The sequence below is a fragment of the Tupaia chinensis genome, unplaced genomic scaffold (genome assembly GCF_000334495.1).
Source record: "Tupaia chinensis unplaced genomic scaffold, TupChi_1.0 Scaffold000063_1, whole genome shotgun sequence".
NCBI classification, from domain to species: Eukaryota; Metazoa; Chordata; class Mammalia; order Scandentia; family Tupaiidae; genus Tupaia; species Tupaia belangeri.
Genome location: NW_006159521.1, coordinates 8,888,230 through 8,894,924, shown reverse-complemented (window position 1 = coordinate 8,894,924; position 6,695 = coordinate 8,888,230). Strand labels below are relative to the sequence as shown.

Sequence of the window (6,695 nt, the reverse complement as noted above, 5' to 3'; positions counted from 1 at the left end):
CTAAAAGCCTGAACAATTAAATATGATCTATTACTTCCCAGATGATCTGAGAAAACTTGGAATTTAAAAAAAAGGTGGGAAAAAAAAGAGTAAGCCACTGGAATAGCATTAGATGATTAGATTTAGGATTTAAATGCCAGTATTTCCTTTGAATTCAGGGGTAGATATGTACTCTTGTGACTATTAGTCTGTAAGATGAGGTCAGCGACCCCTTATCTAATGCACGGGGTATGTTTTGAAAGAACTAAATTTCAAAGTGTGGTCTTTATAGAGCACTTTGAGATCTAACAGCGATTTTATATGAAAACCTTATTGTAACGATGGTAACAATTAGGATTGACGTAGTTTAGAGGGTACCTTTTGCCATATGAAGGAAAATGTTTTAAAATCACCACCATATGAAACTTTTAATTTAGTGTTAAAATTAACTGAGAACAATAGAGACCCCCTAAAATAGCTATTTGACAAGGGGAGATTAGGACATTGAGTTAAGGAGAGGACCAGCTTTGTATGGAAAAATTTCACATTATTACCACAAAAGAATGAGAGTTGTAAATCAAGTCCTTGTTTAGAGCACACAGAAATACTCCTTACAAGATGGAGACTCAGCTCGGTGCTTATAAATTTTGTCTGAAATTACTGCTAGTAAATACATCAGCTCTCTTAAATCAGTACCACATATATTTGTATTGAATTAAATGGCTGTTCTAGTGATTGTGTTGTAAAAAATGAAAGCGTATCTTCTACTAATTTAGATTTTTAATGTAAAAGATTTTTTTCTCCCCTTCAGCTACTTTTAATCAGGTCAAAATGAGTACCACTAAGACAACTGTAACTGGCAATTGAAGGCAATTTTTTTTTCTTTTTACTTTTCAAAGAAAGTGTATTCACCTCTCTCCTCCATGTGCAAGAGAGTTGGAGAAAGAAAAAGAGGGATCCCCCCAAACGAAATCCTGATGCCACCATCCACTCCCAGGCTCAGCCAACCACTAATCACAGGCAAGGATGTGCAGAGGTATTCAGGGAGATCTCTGGATTCGAACTGGAAACCTTCCCATGTGAGAATGCCCCACAGAGCATCATATTTTACCATTGTACCACTGTCTGGCCCAAAGAAGGTAAATCTTATCCTGAATTAACACCTTTAGTTCTTAAGAAGGAAAGAAACTTGGATATAATTTGTTTCACATTCTACAAATGGGGAAATGGAGGCAAGAGAAGAATGGAGACTTGCCAATTGTTGTGTAGCTGGTTTTGAGCCTACTCTTTCTGACTTAGCTCAATGCTGTTTGCTTGTTTTTGTTTGCTTTGCTATAGGATACATGTACTCACTAAAGACAGAGTGAGAAATCACTCCTCCAGGGGGAATAGCCACTCCACAATTCTTTCTTCTCTTAGGATCTTGAGCATGTGTACACATACACTCACATACCTGGTGTGATTTTCACGCCACCAGATCCGGGATTTGAACCATACTGTCAGCTATGTGGGATCCAGCACCTCAACCTCCATAACACCTGCTGGTCCAGTCAACACTCTTTGCTTAATGTGGGGTCGGCTTATAGTTAATTACTTATCTTTGCAAAATTCCAGAAAAAGCAAAGTGCCAAAAATTTATTTCCTAATAGAAATGTTTAATGTCTTCATTTATCTTAGCTAATGCAACTAGGTTCAGTTACTACAATTTTTCAGGAAATGAATAATGTGCTGCCTGATATTTCTACGTGTAACCCTATTTTTCCTTTACTCTGCCTTTGTTTTGGATGTGCCCACTTTTGCAACAACTCTTCCTGTTAGTCTTGAGTAGTTCGACTTCCATCAGCCTCCCAAAGCTTGTTGCCCATCCTTTTGTGTCTTCTCAGTCTTCTACTACCCTTGAAAGGTAACAGGGGTCTTGGGCTCTGAGCATTATTGATGGCCAGTTGGCATTGATCAACCCTTATTAATTTCAGTGCATATTACTTCATAGTGACTTTTTCCTGAAGGAAAGTGGGCTTAACAAAATGGGGAATGGAACTGCTAAATTTTTAGAGGGTCTGGAGGGTGGTTGGAGAGAAGAAGGGAAATGGAATATAGAAGAGAGAGATGAGATAGGAAAGCAAGCCTGGGTAGACGCTAAACAGCGATGAAACATAACGTGGACCAGCTATCTGTCACAATCTCTTCAGATCCTCTCTTCCCATTTTTTTCCTTAAGTCCACTTTAAATTTTTGTTTCCAACATTCCCCAAAAAGCTTTGGCCAATGTTGCCAGTGACCTCATACTGCTGAGTTCAGTAGTCAATTCCCAGTCCTACTTTTTGTTGGCTTCAGAGGTATTTGACATAGTTGATCACTGTTTCTTGAAACTTTTTTTTCCCTCTGGTTTCTGGAAGACCACTCTCTCTTGGAGGTACTGAATAGCCTTTTCATCTGTCTTCTTTGCAAACTCCTTTTTATCTTCCCAGTGTCACTAAACATGAAAATGCCTAGGGTCCTCTCCATCTATGCTCACTCCCTTGGTGACCTCATCTAGCCTTGTTGTGCTTCTTCTTGTTGTTGTATATTTGTTTTTAAATTTTTGGCAGAGGGCTCATGCATGCTCCAGAGAGAGACAAAGAGGGAAAGTGAGAAAGCACTCCCCATAGGGAATAGTCATGCTATGATCCTTTCTCCTTCATCTCTTCCTCCTCTTGGGATTTTGGATACATGCACACATATGCCTGGCATGTTTTTCGAGCCAACAGGTCAGGACTGGAACCACACTGTCAGCCATGTAGGATCCAGCCCTCGTAACCACCACACCACAGGCTGGCTCATCTCATAGTTCGAAGTGCCATTTATAGGGGCCTTACAGTGACACAGTGGTAAATCATGACACTGCATAGCTGACTCACATGGGAAGGTGTGTATCTGGAAATTTGCCAGGTACGTGCAAACCCATGACCCAGGACCGGCCGAAGCTGGGAGTTGATAATGGCATCATGACCCTGGTGGGGGCACTGTCTCTTCTCTCATTTGCTCCTGGATGAAGTAAACCAGCTTTAAAATAGGTAAGTATCATTTACACATAATTACTCCGAAACCTTTCTATTCAGTTCAAACTTCACCTCTGAACTCAGCTGCAGCAGAAGTGCTCTGAGAGTCAGGGGCCGTGAGCTAGGAATCAGGATATGCTGGTGAGTGAAGGTGGTGGTGCTGGTAACAAAATTCTTGCTTTGCTATTAACATATCGAATATTCTTGGCCATATAAGTCACTTCTTAGGGTTTAAGTGTTCCACTTTGTAGAATGAGGCATTGGACCTGGACCTGGTCATTATCTCCTGAAATATGTCTTAAAACAGAAATCTTGAGAAGAATGGGGTCTAGTGATCAAGTGAGCTACCAAGCTCTGTTTCCTGGATCACTACAGGGGCCTCGTCCTGGGTCTTCCTGCTTCTGCCCTTGCCTTTAGCACAGTGGAGCCTTCTCTTGGCAGCCAGCATGATTTTCAAAGACATGTCTCCACCCAAAGGCCTCCTGTGGCTCCCAGTGGGCCCAGAGTAAAAGCTAAAATCCTTATAGTGACTCACAGACTCCACATGACTCTGCTGTCAGCATCTCTGGCAGCATCACTTCTGCGGCCAACTGGGTCTCCTCACTGTTGCTGGATGTGTCAGGAGTGCTCCCACTTGAGGGCCTATGCACGGCTGTTCTGCCTTGAATGTTTCTTCTCCAGACATAGCAGGGCTGTTTCTTCATTTCCTACAAGTATCTGTTCAAATGTCACTTTATCAGGGATGAACGTACATCACCTTCCTTAGCTGCATTTGTTTTTCTCTCCAGAATTGTGTCTTTTCCTATTGACTGCTTGACTTTCCTCAGTAGAATGCAGGGGTTTATCTTTGCTTATTTCTATATCCCTGGCCAAGAATAATATAGACACAGATGGCCTTCCTTAATGTTTTGATAACGGAATAAATGAATGAAATAAGGATATGAACAGATGGAGAAGAGGAAGGGAAGACATTAGGAACCACACTCTACATATGCCTGAGTGCCTTACCTCCCACAGGTAAGAATACTGTCTCTCCCTCAGTGGCGTGATTGCTGTGATTTAGCACCTGTGATTGCTCTTCCTTCTCGTACCTGCCCTGGGAGGTAGATATTCTTTTGTTATTGTTGTTTTAAAATTTTGCTATAGGGCACGTGTGTGTGTCAGACAGAAAGAGAGAGAGAGAGAGAGAGAGAGAGAGAGAGAGAGAGAGAGAGAGAGAGAGAGAGAGAGAGAGAGAGAGAGAGAGAGAGAGAGAGAGAGAGAGAGAGAGAGAGAGAGAGAGAGAGAGAGAGAGAGAGAGAGAGAGAGAGAGAGAGAGAGAGAGAGAGAGAGAGAGAGAGAGAGAGAGAGAGAGAGAGAGAGAGAGAGAGAGAGAGAGAGAGAGAGAGAGAGAGAGAGAGAGAGAGAGAGAGAGAGAGAGAGAGAGAGAGAGAGAGAGAGAGAGAGAGAGAGAGAGAGAGAGAGAGAGAGAGAGAGAGAGAGAGAGAGAGAGAGAGAGAGAGAGAGAGAGAGAGAGAGAGAGAGAGAGAGAGAGAGAGAGAGAGAGAGAGAGAGAGAGAGAGAGAGAGAGAGAGAGAGAGAGAGAGAGAGAGAGAGAGAGAGAGAGAGAGAGAGAGAGAGAGAGAGAGAGAGAGAGAGAGAGAGAGAGAGAGAGAGAGAGAGAGAGAGAGAGAGAGAGAGAGAGAGAGAGAGAGAGAGAGAGAGAGAGAGAGAGAGAGAGAGAGAGAGAGAGAGAGAGAGAGAGAGAGAGAGAGAGAGAGAGAGAGAGAGAGAGAGAGAGAGAGAGAGAGAGAGAGAGAGAGAGAGAGAGAGAGAGAGAGAGAGAGAGAGAGAGAGAGAGAGAGAGAGAGAGAGAGAGAGAGAGAGAGAGAGAGAGAGAGAGAGAGAGAGAGAGAGAGAGAGAGAGAGAGAGAGAGAGAGAGAGAGAGAGAGAGAGAGAGAGAGAGAGAGAGAGAGAGAGAGAGAGAGAGAGAGAGAGAGAGAGAGAGAGAGAGAGAGAGAGAGAGAGAGAGAGAGAGAGAGAGAGAGAGAGAGAGAGAGAGAGAGAGAGAGAGAGAGAGAGAGAGAGAGAGAGAGAGAGAGAGAGAGAGAGAGAGAGAGAGAGAGAGAGAGAGAGAGAGAGAGAGAGAGAGAGAGAGAGAGAGAGAGAGAGAGAGAGAGAGAGAGAGAGAGAGAGAGAGAGAGAGAGAGAGAGAGAGAGAGAGAGAGAGAGAGAGAGAGAGAGAGAGAGAGAGAGAGAGAGAGAGAGAGAGAGAGAGAGAGAGAGAGAGAGAGAGAGAGAGAGAGAGAGAGAGAGAGAGAGAGAGAGAGAGAGAGAGAGAGAGAGAGAGAGAGAGAGAGAGAGAGAGAGAGAGAGAGAGAGAGAGAGAGAGAGAGAGAGAGAGAGAGAGAGAGGAGAGAGAAAGTGAGAAAAAAACCTTACAGGGGGGATGGCTACACCACAATCCCTTCTCCATTCTCTTGAGATTTTGGGGGGCAAACACAATGTGTTTTTCAAGCTGCTGGGTTCAGGACTCAAACCTTGTGGTCAGCTGTGTGGGATCCAATGCCTTAGCCACCACCTGCTGGCCCCAAGATAGGCTTTATTTATTTTTTAAAATTTTTATTAAAATATCTTTTTTTTTAGTTTTTATTTTTTTGAGAGAGGTTTTTGCTATAGGGCACATGTGCTCGCCAGACAGACAGAGACAGAGAGACAGAAAGCGAGAAATCACCCCCCAGGGGGGATGGCCACGCTGCAATCCCTTCTCCTCCGTTCTCCTCTCGGGATCTTGGGCACGCACGCACACGCGCCTGGTGTGAGTTTTAAGCCACCGGGTCCGGGACATGAACCGTGGTCGACTACATGGGAGTCCAGTGACATAACCATTACGCTAACTGCTAGTCCCAATTTTTATTAAAGCATCTTATCACAAAGATGGAAACATATTAGACACATACAGCCATTGTCTTTTGCAGTCAAGTTAAAATAAATATTTCTCCTGTTTTCATAGCTGAAAACTATGAATCTTACACTCAACTCGTTGACCCTGAATGTTTAATTCATTCTTCCTCAAAAGATCCAAGGCAGCAAATAACCAGAATGCAAACAGTTATATAAAGAAAGTGCAAAGGAAATTATGGAATAATTTATAAATATGCATGTCATTCTTGTGTAGGGACCACATTAACTTTCTCTGCATTGTTCTAATTTTAGTATATGTACTATTGGAGCAAACACCTGAGGTAGGAATTCTTTTTCTTTTCTTTTCTTTTCTTTTTAAACATTTTAAAAATTTCATTTTTTCTTTTACACCAAGGTAGGAATTCTTATTCCAGCATCCTTTGGGGAAGGAGACTGAGGGTCAGTAAGGTGGTGATCTTCTTAAGGTCACATACTATCAAGATTTGCACCTGTTTTTCTCTAAGTCAAGTTCCCTTTTCAATTTCCCATGCTCCCTTTCCTATTTGATTGTTTAAATTCCAATCCTGGCTTTTTCAGTAGGCTGGTGAGGATAGAGTAGGTGGAGAACCCTAGATCCTGTCACCAAAGCCTTACACTGGACCAAAGGACAGATTCACCCTGTGGTCTTCACAGCTGCATTGTAACAGGTTGCAGCCTTCACAAATATTTCCTTAATAGTAAGTGGGAGAGAGGGCAGAGATCAGGCACAAAAATAGCCAGGGTGTGGCCTCTCTC

At 43.0% G+C, this 6,695-nt stretch overlaps 1 non-coding gene across 1 annotated transcript; it reads right to left on the bottom strand.

The window, feature by feature from the left end:
• Positions 1–6,129: 6,129 nt before the first annotated feature.
• Positions 6,130–6,236, bottom strand: LOC114004985 (U6 spliceosomal RNA). Its single transcript, XR_003546927.1, has one exon. It is a non-coding gene; the product is annotated as a U6 spliceosomal RNA (small nuclear RNA).
• Between the last annotated feature and the right edge of the window lie 459 nt (positions 6,237–6,695).